We start from the raw sequence: 12,942 nt of genomic DNA, 5'->3' as shown, positions 1-12,942 counted from the left end.
TAAAAAAGTGTAAAGAGTACAAGGGAAAGCCTTTCCCTGGGGGTCGCTGTCTCGGTTATTCCCCCTTTTTGTTTTTCCAGTAATTACTTTAGGCTCTTGTTAGCCCTTTCGACAATTCCTTGGCCTTGAGGGTTGTAAGGCAATCCCGTTGTATGGGTTACATGCATCTGAGCGCAAAAGGCGCGAAATCCATGGGAGGTGTACGCTGGGCCATTGTCTATTTTTATTTTTAATGGTTTACCCCACGCTGCCCAAGCCTCCAGGCAGTGGGTTTTTACATGTGCAACCTTCTCGCCAGCCAACGCAGTGGCATGAATTATCCCTGAGAACGTATCCACTGACACATGCACATATTTTATCCTGCCGAATTCTGACACATGAGTCACATCCATTTGCCATAAGGCGTTGGGCTTGGACCTCTTGGGTTTATGCCAATATGTGGGGGGTGGAGAAAGGTGACACAGGACTGACAGGCTTTTACAATTCTCCTGGCCATTTTCCTGGGTATGTGGAACTTTTGCCTCAGTGTATTAGCGGAAACATGATAGAGTCTATGGAATTCTTTGGCCAAAGCTATTGGGTCATCAACAATGCAGGCCATAATTTGTGCAGCTCGATCCACTAAATCATTGGCTCGTGCCATGGGTCCTGGCAATAAGGTATGTGCCCGAATATGGCCAATAAAGAATGGACAGTTGCGTTGTGAAATTGTGTCCTGAATTTGGAGGAGCACATTAGAAACCATGCTGCTCTGTTTAATAGAGGCTGCGATCTCAAGGGAAGCCACAGCATTGACCACATACTGAGAGTCCGAATACAAATTAAAGGGCTCTAAAAAGGTTTTAAACACTTCCAATACTGTCAAGCACTCCACCACTTGTGGAACATCCGGGCGGAAGGTCAGAACCACTGGTGTTCTGCCCTGTACCACATACGCTCCTTGTCCCGATTTAGACCCATCTGTGAATATGGTTAGCGCTCCTGGCAAAGGATCCTTTTGTGTTAACACTGGGAAATAAACCAAATTTCTCTCTATAATAGCAAATAACGGATGCTTGGGGTAATGGTTATCAATTACCTTAGAGTAGGAGCAAACAAGCACGGCCCACACATCTACTGTAGCAGCTAAAATTTCCACCTGTTCGCGGGTATAGGGTATAATCAGCTTGTCCGGAACTTTTGCAAAGTGTGTTAGGCAATATTTAAGACCTAAAAGTGTTTGAGAAGCTACCAATTCTGGAAAATACTGGATTGTCCTGGCACCAACGGAGTTACCGTGAAGCCACCACAAAGGGCCGTCCTGCCATATTACTCCAGTGGGATAGTTTTTTGTTTTTATGATGCACAAAGCAATTGGAGCAGCGGGATCATACCGCCGCAGTTGTGCCTTAGTCATGGCTTCTTCGACCCTACGCAAGGATTGTAGCGCAGAGGGTGTTAGGACCCGAGGGGAAGTAACCTCTGGGTTCCCTTCAAGTATAGAGAATAAAGGCAATAATTCTGATCTAGGGATGTTAAGAAATCCCCTTATCCAGTTAATGTCTCCCATTAGTTGCTGAAAATCATTGAGGGTCTTCAAATGTGAGGTCCGAAAAGAAATTTTTTGTGGCCTAATAGTTTCCGGGCTTATAACTGATCCCAAAAATTCAATCACATTTGATTGCTGAACCTTTTCAGGGGCGATGGTCAGGCCCTTGGCTGTTAACAAGGATGTAATTTCCTTATATACTGTATGGAGCGTCTCCAAGCAGGAGGCGGTCAGCAAGATGTCATCCATATAATGAATAATTTTTACTTCTGGGAATCTCTCCCTTACCGGAAGCAAGGCTGAATCAACAAATAACTGACACATGGTAGGGCTGTTAGCCATACCCTGTGGCAAGACCTTCCATTGAAAGCGCGCATCGGGTCGCTCATGGTTTACCGACGGCAGAGTAAAGGCAAATCGTTCCCTGTCTTCTTCACATAAAGGTATGGAGAAGAAACAATCTTTGATGTCTAAGGTAATGACTGGCCAATTGCGGAGCAGCGCTGAGAGCAAGGGAAGTCCCCTCTGGATGGCCCCCATGACCTGCATTTGGGCATTTACGGCACGCAGGTCATGTAGTAGTCTCCATTTTCCGGAGGCCTTTTTGATTACAAAAATTGGAGTGTTCCAGGGTGAGACAGAGGGTTCAATATGTCCTAATCGTAATTGTTCTTTTATCAGTGTTTGAGCGGCTTCTAGCTTTTCCTGAGAAAGGGGCCACTGGGGGACCCATACCGCCTTTTCTGTTTTCCAAGGTATGGGTACCTTGCCGGGTGTAGAAGCCTTATTTCCAGAGACTCCTAGGAAAAACCCAAACCTTGTCTGTCCTTTTTACTGGACGGTTGTAGGGGTTCGGGCTTGCCCTGTAAATGTTTGCCTAATCCTAGTGATGGGACAAACCCTTGATGTCGCATCATCCTCTTGCTAGCTTCTGAGTATTCATTGGTTAGTTTTAAATTTAACTGTTGGACGTCCCTTCCCCATAAATTTATCGGGACTTTGATGACAAACGGTACAACCTTGCCTTTTTGGCCTTCCTCCATCCTCCAGACCAGCTCTTTTGCACTGAGATCCGGAGAACTAGCGTACCCTAGTCCCTGTAATGTTTGTGAGGATTTTTGTGTAGGCCACCGCTTCGGCCATTCATCCTTCTGGATTATGCTCCGATCTGCACCTGTATCCACTAGTCCAGAAAAATTCTTTCCCTCTATTTCTAATGTTAATATTGGCCTTTTGTCTAATTCCATGGACAAACATGTAAGGTCCACTCCGGTGGCTCCAAGGTCTGCATTGTTTCTCTCAATATTTTTTGCAGGAAAACGGTCATGCCTTGAAGGCAGCAGTAGAAGCTGAGCAATTCGATCTCCTGGAGCTATGGAGATAACTCCACGGGGAGCATGACAAAGGATTTTTATAGTTCCTTCACAATCTGGGTTAATGACTCCTGGGAGGACAATTAGCCCTCTCATGGTGGAAGAGGAACGACCTAGAATCAAGCCCACTGTGTCTTTTTCAAGGGGTCCTGTCATATCAGAGTCTATGACCTGTACGCCCATCGCCGGAGTTAATACTGTTCCGGTGGCGGCACAGAGGTCCAGCCCTGCGGAGCCTGAAGTTGCCCTTCGAGCCTGGGTGGTTGCAGGTGGGGGGCTGGTACCGACGTTTGAAGTGCCCCATAGATTTGTGGGCCCTGGGGACGGGGGCCCCTCTTCCCGTTTTTTGACTCTTAACGGTACAGCTTGGGGGATCGGATGTCCATTGATGTCCTTCACTGACCTACATTCATTGGCCCAATATTTTCCCTTTTTACATCGGGGGCACAGACCTGGTTGTCGCTGTCCTCCCGTTAAATTAGCTGGGGTCTCGTTAATTTTCGGGCATTGCCGCTTAAAGTGTCCTAATTGGCCACACTTAAAGCAGCCCTTCTGTTTGTTGTCCCTAGCCACGCGAGCGGCAGAAAGCACGGCCGCCGCCACGCCTGCATTTGTCAATGGGCCTCCCACCTCTCGGCAAGCTTTTACCCATGCCTCAAGGCCCTTTTCCTTTATAGGAGTTATCACTCTTTTACATTCCTTGGTACTTTGCTCATAGATTATTTGTTGTACAAGTGGCATGGCAGCATCCAAATTCCCAAGTACACGCTCCGCCGTCTCAAGCATGCGTGCCACAAAATCAGAAAATGGTTCATTGGGCGCCTGAATCACTTTTGTAAGGTTGCCAGCCACCTCTCCTTTGTTTGGCAAGGCCCGCCAAGCCTTGTAAAATATCTCATTTACCTGGCGGTAGACTTCAAAGGGGTAGGTGGTCTGTTCCACTGCATAAGCTCCCTGTCCTAGGAGCATGTCCACCGACCATTCGGCTCTCCCTTCTTGGAGATTCTTTCTGAATTGTATTTGTGCCTTGTCCTGAACAATGGACCTAAAGTCAAGGAACTGCCCGTGACTGAGACATGTGCGCGCAATCTCAAACCAATCCGTGGGCGTCATGGCATTAACCGTGAGTCGCCGCAATAAGGCAGTGGTATAACTGGCTGTAACTCCATATGTGAGCACTGCCTCCATTAGATCTCTTAGTTGTTTATAAGAGACTGGCTCATAGGTCCTTTCATCTGTTATTGGGTTCTCAAAGACTGGAAAAGCCGCGGCCAACCTAGACCACATACTTCTCTTTATGAAGTTGCTCCGCCCGGACACCGCATAAGGCGGGGGGGGGGGGCAGAGGGTGTTTTTTGCCTGGGGGCCCTGGCCCCAAGGGGGTAACAAGGTCCGTATCTGTCCTCTTCGTACCTAGCAGCGGCTTCCTCCAAGCCCTCTTCATCTTCTGGGCTCAGCTCGCTGCCCGAGGTATGGCCACTCTCGGCCTCGCTCTCTGATTCACTGCCCTCTATGCTAAGAGCTGAAAAGGAGTTATCAATCTTAAATTCCTCCAAAGAAGGATACAACGGGGCAACTGGTTCTTGTCCTTGTCCCTTTTGAGTTTGCTTTTGTTTTGTCTGTCTCGTCCCCGCCGCCTGCGCGGTCGAGGATTTTCCGGAGGGCTGCAGTCCCTCCTCCAGACCCTTATGGGGTCTCCCTTTTCTTTCTTTCATCCTTTTGTTTTTATTTTCCTTAGGCCTAACCACTTCCCCCTTTACTGATGAGGACTCCGAAAGACTATCCTGGTGTTTACTAAGGGCCCTTTGACCTTCCTTTATAAGATCTGTGGAGCGTCCATCTTCCAGGCATGAGCGTACCATGCGCCATAAGGGCATCGTCGCTCCCGAGATCTCACCCTTTTCCTGAGCGCTGTCTAAGTCCCTGCCTAATTTGTCCCAGCAGGCGAGGGTCAAGCCGCCAGAAACCGCGAACCACGGCGCCTGTTGGTCTATATCAGTAAGAACCTTCTTGATAGTTGCCTTGCCAACCTTAAGACCGCGCTGTTTCAGCAATGTCTGAAGAGGAGTGTAAAGGTCCTCGGAATCGGTTGTTTTCCCCTGAGAATTTCCCATGTTGCACCCTTATCTACGAGTGTCTTATCCACGGGCGAAAACCACGTTATCTACCGTGGACTTACTTTCGCTTTTAACTTACTCTAGATCAATGCAGCGGCACTCTTTTCCAGGTTCGTCACAGCGCAAACAGAGCAAGCACACACCCGCCACCAGCACCCACAGTGGAAGGATAATAAGAAGCCACCAGACAGGAATGGCAGTCCACATACCTGAGGGAAGTTACCTCCTCATGCGTTGGGTTCTGGATCCTCTTCGGCCCCTCGCGTGGTTCCCGGGTTTCGGCACCAGTTGCGGCGGGCGGCAACCCCGTCCAGCGAGGAAAGACGACCACCACATGAGGATCCTTCTCAATCGCACTTTATTGAAGAGCTGCTTGGTTGAGGTAGAGCTGAAGCGAGGGGCGCCAACAGCCAAAAACGCCTGCTTATATACAGTTGGGTGAGCATGGGTCGTTCCCTGATTGGTCTGTGACCGGTTGCTACTAGCAACCGCCACGGGATTGGCTGGGACTAGAACTCACTTGCGCATGCGCGGGGTTTAGGCGCGTAAGTCCGTTAGGCTTTGCCGTTTATGGAGTTGTTTACCACTAAGGCTGCAAGGAAGTAGGCGCCATCTTGTAATGGCGTTGTTGCCGGCTTCCCGCAAACACATGCTCCTTTGGGAGACATTTCAGATCCAAATGATAATAGTATATATAAAGCACAGTCAAAAAGACAGTGTAGACTTGTCAACCTCAGAAATGAAAGTACTGTTTGTAGTCCTGAGGGGCTCTGGGTGTCCCTCCCTCTGACCCAGATAGCTGTCATCCTAAAGTTTATGCTTCTTGGGTTACTTGCTTTTCTTTATAATTTTACTATATTTGAGGGGTATATCTGAAGGATCCATTTAGTACTTTTTCACTCTATAAAGTGTTTAGTTTGCCTTTGTCCAATGCTATGTAACTCTCCCAAGATGAAGTGGGCTCTGGGCAGTCAACTTTAATTCCCTGACTTAATTAACATGGCTTGGGGGTTGGTTGGGGCCTCAGGTGGGCTTGGAGCAGTGTCCAGGCTGTGTCTAAATCTGGTCTACCTGCCATTCATTTTCTTGGATTCTTGAGGCTATGGATCCCAGAAGCACAGTTTGAGTGGCAAGAGACAGACTCATATGAAGAGAGGGAGCAGATGAAACATGTAAGCAGGAATGACATTGGCCAGAACAAGTGACCAAGCCAAAGTACAATCTAGCTAAAGTCAAATAAGATAGTCTATTCATTGTCATTAATGAATGCTATTTTAAGGACTCTGTGATTTTTTTAATTCCATTTTCTTAAAAACTTGCCTGATTTCTAGGTTTTGCTCATTAAAACAATACTGTTAAGAATAATCTTGCCAACATGTCCTGTGGCAGGTATACAAAACTTGTAAGTTATGTAACTACTTTAAACATACATTTTGAAATAAAGTGGAAAAATCATTTGTGCAACATTTAAATACATGTTTTTTTTCCCCCAATATAGGTATTGTACTTTTTTCCAGTCCTGGGGCTTGGCACTTAGGGCCTGCCTGAGCACTGTCCATGGATTCTTTTGGGCCAAGGCTTGCACTCTACCACATAAGCCACAGCACCACTTCTGGTTTATGTCTATGTGGTACTGAGGAATCGAACCCAGGGCTTCATGCATGCTAGGCAAGCACTCTACCACTAAGCCACACTCCCAGCCTGGTCTTTTACATTCTTAGTTATTTTTATTCTTAGGTGATTTTTTTTTTTTGGTCATGGGGCTTGAACTCAGCACCTGGGCATTGTCCCTGAGCTCTTTAGCTCAAGGTTAGTACTCTACCTCTTTCAGCCACACCACCACTTCATTTTCTGGTGGTTAACTGTCTTCTACCAAGGCTGGCTGCAAACCATAATCCCCAGATCTTGGCCTCCTGAATAGCTAGGATTACAGGTGTGAGCCACCGGGGCCCAGCTTTCTGTTGAATCTTGATCTTAGTAAGATCAAATCATCTACAAATTCAGATGATTTCCCTTGTTTCCTATTTTCTATTTCTTTCACTTATTTCTGTGTCTCTGTCTCTTGGTGTCTCCATCTTTGTTTCCATTCATCTGTCTGTCTGTCTGTCTCTCTCTCACACACACACACACATACACACACACACACACACACACACACACATTCTAGGCAAGCAGCACTTGACACTGAGCCACATGTTTCTCTCCTGCATTTTTCACCCTTGAGTTTTTTGTGCTGAAGTAGGAACTTATGAGAGTAGGTATCTTCATCTACTTTGTGTTGCTTACAATGGAATACTAGAGGCTGGATTACCTATGAAGAAATAGACTTCCTCACAATACTAGTAGCCAAAGTCCACTATCACGATGCCAGAATCTGTCAAGGGCCTTCTTGCTGCATTATCCTATGCCAGAAGGCAGAGTCACTCAAGAGAGATTACCAAACTCCTCTGATAACTAACCACTCCCTCATAAAGAGTATTCATCTAATCACAGAAAAGAGCCCTTATGACATCAATCACCTCGTCAAGGTCTCATCTCTTAATGTACTGGGGATTATGTTTGCCACACCTGAACTTTGGAGGACATATTCAAACCATGACAAGTACGTAAGAGAAGTACTTTAGAACCAGTTCTTCTCTGGATTGAAATTCCAACTTGGTTTTTGATTACTCAGGGTGCATTCACCAGGGCAAGTGATGCCCTGCTTTGGGGCCCTCTCACCCAACACAGTACAGTTTGCCAGAATTTGCAAGGCATGTTATCTTTTTGATACCCTTATGGGCATCAAAATTTAAAGGACATGTCACCTGAGCCTCAGCTTCAAAAGGACCCTGCAGTGAGATGCTGGCTTTTCACTCGGAGATAGGGTGCCCTTCTCCCCTGCCCTGTGGCCTGGGAAAACACACGGTGTCACCTGGACTGGGAAGCAGGCTGGTGACCCTGGACAGATGCGGGCATGCAGGCGCTGTTCAGCAGAGGAAGCTGAGGGCAGAATGTATCTCAGAAGAAAACCTAGGCCAAGACAAAGTTGAGAAGGTGAAAGCAGAAAAGCAGCCATGTGGAGACAGTGTGGGGGCAGGGTTGGAGTACTTCGAGGGAGATGGATGGGGGCTGGTCTGGGTGCTCATCTTGCCTTTATGTTCATCTTCATTCTGTCCATTCACCCTAGGCTACAGCAGCAGAGGCAACTGCAGAGCTCAGGTGCTGGCTGGGAGCTATAAGACCCTGAGCAGGACCGCAGGGACTGTTATGGGGTTCAAGGGAGGAGATTCCACGTCCCTCCAAGAGTCCATCACTCAGAGACAGTCTCAAAAAGATTTATTGGGGAAGCAAAAAGCCAACTGACCGGCCAAGCACAGACTCGGGAGCTGAAACTGCAACTGTGAATAAAGAGCGGGCTGACTGGCCAGATGGCCAGACACAGTGCAGACTCGGACGCTTACACTGTGACCACCAACAGTCCTTGAGTTGGGGTTTATAAAGGTAAAAGCATAGCACAGATGTAGGGGGTTGACACAGGGGGTAGAGCAAGCAACAAACAAGGAAGCATGGCACAGCTGTAGGAGGCTGATGCAGGGTGTAGAGCAAGCAACAAACAAGCCCTTTACAGAAGCAGAATTTTGGGGTCAGGTTGCCCTAATCTACTCCCCCAACATTTTCTACCATGTTTCCCTTGTCAAGATGGAATCAGCTTTACTTCCTACAACAGGGACCAAGAAGGGGAAGGAGGGCAGAGTTCTTGTGAGAGTGTAAAGGATAAACCCAGAAAGAGGAAGAGGAGCCTGAGCCTGTTCCTCCTTCCTCTCCTCCTCCTCTCCTTTTCCCCCTCCTTTCTTTCCTCCTCTTTGCTCTCCTCTCCTCTCTCTCCCTAGAGTGTTTGGGTGAGGCCCTGGAAACCACTGTATTTGCACCCTCCCCATCCCTGCAAGATTTTTAGAGGGAGCTGGCTGATGTTCCCAAAGAAAGGAACTCGGAGGTGCAAAGCCAATCTCCTTTGTAAGATGTGGCACAGGTGGTATAGGCTGGTGGGAGCTTCCTGGACTAAATGAAATGCTGCCATCAAGCCATCTTAGCAGGAAGTCCACCAGAGCAAAGGAAAAAGAAGAGGGACCTTTGCTTTGAACACTGGCCTACAACTGGCTAGGGGATAGATGGAGATCAAAATGAGACGCTAAAAAATAGGGAAAGGATTTGCAGCAGTGGGAACAGTTAATCACTCCGGAATACAATTTGATCTTTAAGTTGAATGTGGACTTATGCCACGATGAACCAATTCTACTCCCATGTACTACAAAATTATATTCAAATTGTGAAAAACTATTCTTATACACAGATAAGTATATATCAAAGTCTGCTTTAATCCTTTCCTGGTGGGAGTAGAAGAAAAAACTAATTTAATGAGGCTATGTGAAACTAAGACTTGTATAATAAGAAAAGTTGGTAAATACAAAATTATATCAAATGTAAGAATTTATATTATTGCTCTACAAGTTTATTTCTAACTTTATTAACTTAGAAATTTATAAATCTTAATTATAAAATTGTTACTAAGTCAACAAAATTATAACCCTAAGACCCTCTGGAGGCTTAATTAATATAAAGCTTTTTTTTTTTTTAACTTTGTTTTAATATTTGGTAGCCATGCACCTGTGGCTCATGCCTGTAATCCTAGCTAGTTACTCAGGAAGCTGAGATCTGAGGACCGCTGTTCAAAGCCAGTCTGGGCAGGAAAGTCCATAAGACTCTTATCTCCTATAAACTACTCAGAAAAAGCCAGAAGTGGGGCTCAAGAAGTGGAGCTCAAGTGGTAGAACACTAGGATTGAGCAAAAGCAGCTCAGGGACAGTGCCCAGGCCTAGAGTTCAAGCCCCCAGACCAGGACATACCCACAACAATAATATCATTTGGGTAATTCTATTACATACTAACTTAATCTTGAGCAATTCCTATGTATTAGCTCAAAGAGACATAGCAAGTTCAAAACAGTGTTTATAATAGTAAAATTTGTCCATAGAGTCACAGAAAAGTAAATTAGTCAATATAATGAATTACATGTGAGTTATAAAGAATATAAAGTACAGCTACATATTCCTATATGAAACCATTTATCTTATTGTCTTGATTTGTGACTTCCTATGGTGTTCTAGATTCACGCTCAAAACCTATTGTTTTTTTTTTTTAACATGTGCTGGTCCTGGGATTGAACTCTGCCCAGGCACTGTTTCTGAGCTTTTTTTTCTTTTCTTTTTTCTTTTTTCACTCAAGGCTGGTGGTCTACCACTGGAACCATAGCTCCTCTTCTCACTCCATGCCGGTTAATTGGAGATAAGAGTCTCATGGACTTCCTTGCCCTGGCTAGCTTTGAATGCTGATCCTCAGATCTCTAGGATTATAGACGTGAGCCACTAGTGCTTGACCCCCACTTCTGAATTTCAAGCTAATCCTGTGGTTTGCTTCCATCATTACAATGCTGGCAAGGATAAAAAGCTTAGGAGAATAAAATGTAATCAGTTTCTAAGAAAAGTAAAAACAAGTGGCTAAAAATAATCATTAGGAAAGGGAATCCACAAAGTGTACTAGGTTGGGGCTAGGAAGGTGGCTTAGTGGTAGAGTGTTTGCCTAGCATGCAAGAAGCCCTGGATTCAATTCCTCAGTACCACATAAACAGAAGAAGCCAGAAATGAAGCTGAGGCTCAAGAGGTAGAATCCTAGCCTTGAGTAAAAGAAGCTCAGGGACCATGCCCAGGCCCTGAGTTCAAGCTCCAGGAAAGGCAAAAAAAAAGTGTACTAGGTTGAATTTTAAAATATTAATAGCACAATGAATCTGTTGCATTTATAAACAAGAGGTAAATGGAGAGATACAAGTGCTCAGGGAAGAGTTAGGAGGTAGAACACATATTAAGAGAACTCCTGCTCAGGAAATGGGAAAAAAAACACGTTGATATAGTTGAAAATATTTACTTCTGGTACAAGGCAGAGTGGCCAGTGCTGGTGGCTCATACGTGTAATCCTAGCTACTCAAGAGGCTGAGATCTGAAGAACACAGTTCAAAGCCAGTCTAAGTAAGAAAGCCCATGAGACTCTTATCTCCAATTAACCACCAAAAAGCCAGAAGTGGCCATGAAGCTTGTGTGGTAGAGTGCTAGCTTTGAGTGGAAAAACTACGTGAGATCTAGAGGCCCTGGGGTGGGTCCCAGTCCTGGCACCAAAAAATAAGTGGAAATAAGAGGAAATTCCTCATTAAAGGAGCTATTTGATTATAAAAAATTATGTGGTTGTACAATTACCCTACTTTAAAAAATTGAGTCTTTTCCTGAGCCTGACCTGTGTTTTAGTCCTCTCAGCAATGTCCTGATGAGACAGTATTTGAGCCTCTGTTCAAACACTTCCAGTGCCTGGGACACCTCACATTTATCCAGGTGCCTGTCCTGTCACTCTACTGTCACCAGTCTTCTCTCCAGCTGGCCCTCATTCTGCCTGCTAGGGCCACACCAACATCAGGACTCCCCAGTCTATAACTGTATTCTTGTCTCCCATATCATCTTCAATCTTAAGCCCTATGCCCCCACTGGGGAGTTGCTGCCCAGATCCCAAGCTTTGAAGCACCTGAACAAATCCCACGTCAGATTCCAAGGTCTCCATTCCTCCAGGGCTCTATGTTTCCCTTGGGGCCTGTCTGTCACATCTTGGCACTTGGCAGATGATGGAATGAGAGAGGATAGGGTGAGGGGCTGGAGGAGAGGCTTATTGTCACTATGGAAAACACAAGGTGAGGGCTTGAAAAGATGGGAGGTCACAGAGGCCCTATCCAGTCCCTTGTTCATCTCAGCTTGGAAAGACTCTGGGAGGTAAGGAATTCCTGAGACAATAGCCCCGTGGCATCCCAATTTTCAGGGATCAACCTGACATCTAGCTCCGAAGAACACTCTCAGAAAGAACCTAATTCCACACAGCTGTGAGTGGGGCAGGTAGATTGGGGTGAAGAGAGGGAAGAAATACAGTTGAGATGATGGCCTCCGAAAAGGCTTTCAAGAACATGGAGCTTAATAGGTCATTTCAAGGATGAGTTAGGAAGTGGGAGAAGTGAGACCCTATGTGGGTTTCAACTGTCTCCCAGCGGTGGCAGGAACACTGAGTATTGGTCATGCAGTTGAGGGTAAGTCTACAAGTGTTGGTGCGAATCCCAAGAACGAGAAAGGGGGGAGGGCACATTGTGGCCATCCAACCTATGATGTCTCTTCCAGAGGCATCTCACTTTCTCTAACCCCCTTCAAATCCAATGCTCATCAAGATCAGCAGAGTGGAAATGGCTCTAAGGAAGCAGACATGGGCATAAGAAGGCAGCAGACAAGCGCCAGAATGTAAAGTCCTAAAAATAAACACTAACTCTTTTCAACAGAGGTCTGGGTCCTAATGATGCCACTAATGCCTATGACACTCATTGATCAAGGAGACAATGTTCAGAGGACTTGATCTGATGGATGAGCAGAGAAACTGAGGTTCATTACCTATTGGAAAAAATAAAGCAAGGAATAAGATGCCCAAAGAAAGACCAGACAAAATGGATCCTTGGATGCCATTTGAGCTCACAAATACCAAAGACACAGATGCAGCAGTGGAATTCAGTAGATGCTATGTTGAAAATGAACTATACAACTTGTGGGTGCAGATGGGAGGGAAAAAGTGGGACAGTAAAGGGAGAGGTGACATTGTCCAAGAAGAAGTGTACCTCATTACCTGACATACGTAATAACTGTCACCTCTGTACATCACCTTTATAATATAAAAATGTGAAAAAACTACCAAAGCATAACAGAACCTCTCTCTAGAGAAGGTGCAGTGGGTGGGTATTATAAACACAAAAATAAGCTGCTAAGGGCTGTGCAGCCTAAAGACCAGACTGATAGATGTGCGTGGGGAAGTC

The sequence above is a fragment of the Perognathus longimembris genome, chromosome 6, assembly GCF_023159225.1.
Source record: "Perognathus longimembris pacificus isolate PPM17 chromosome 6, ASM2315922v1, whole genome shotgun sequence".
In the NCBI taxonomy this organism is placed as follows: Eukaryota; Metazoa; Chordata; class Mammalia; order Rodentia; family Heteromyidae; genus Perognathus; species Perognathus longimembris.
The sequence above is the reverse complement of the archived record's forward strand: the minus strand, read 5'-3'. Positions refer to the sequence as shown.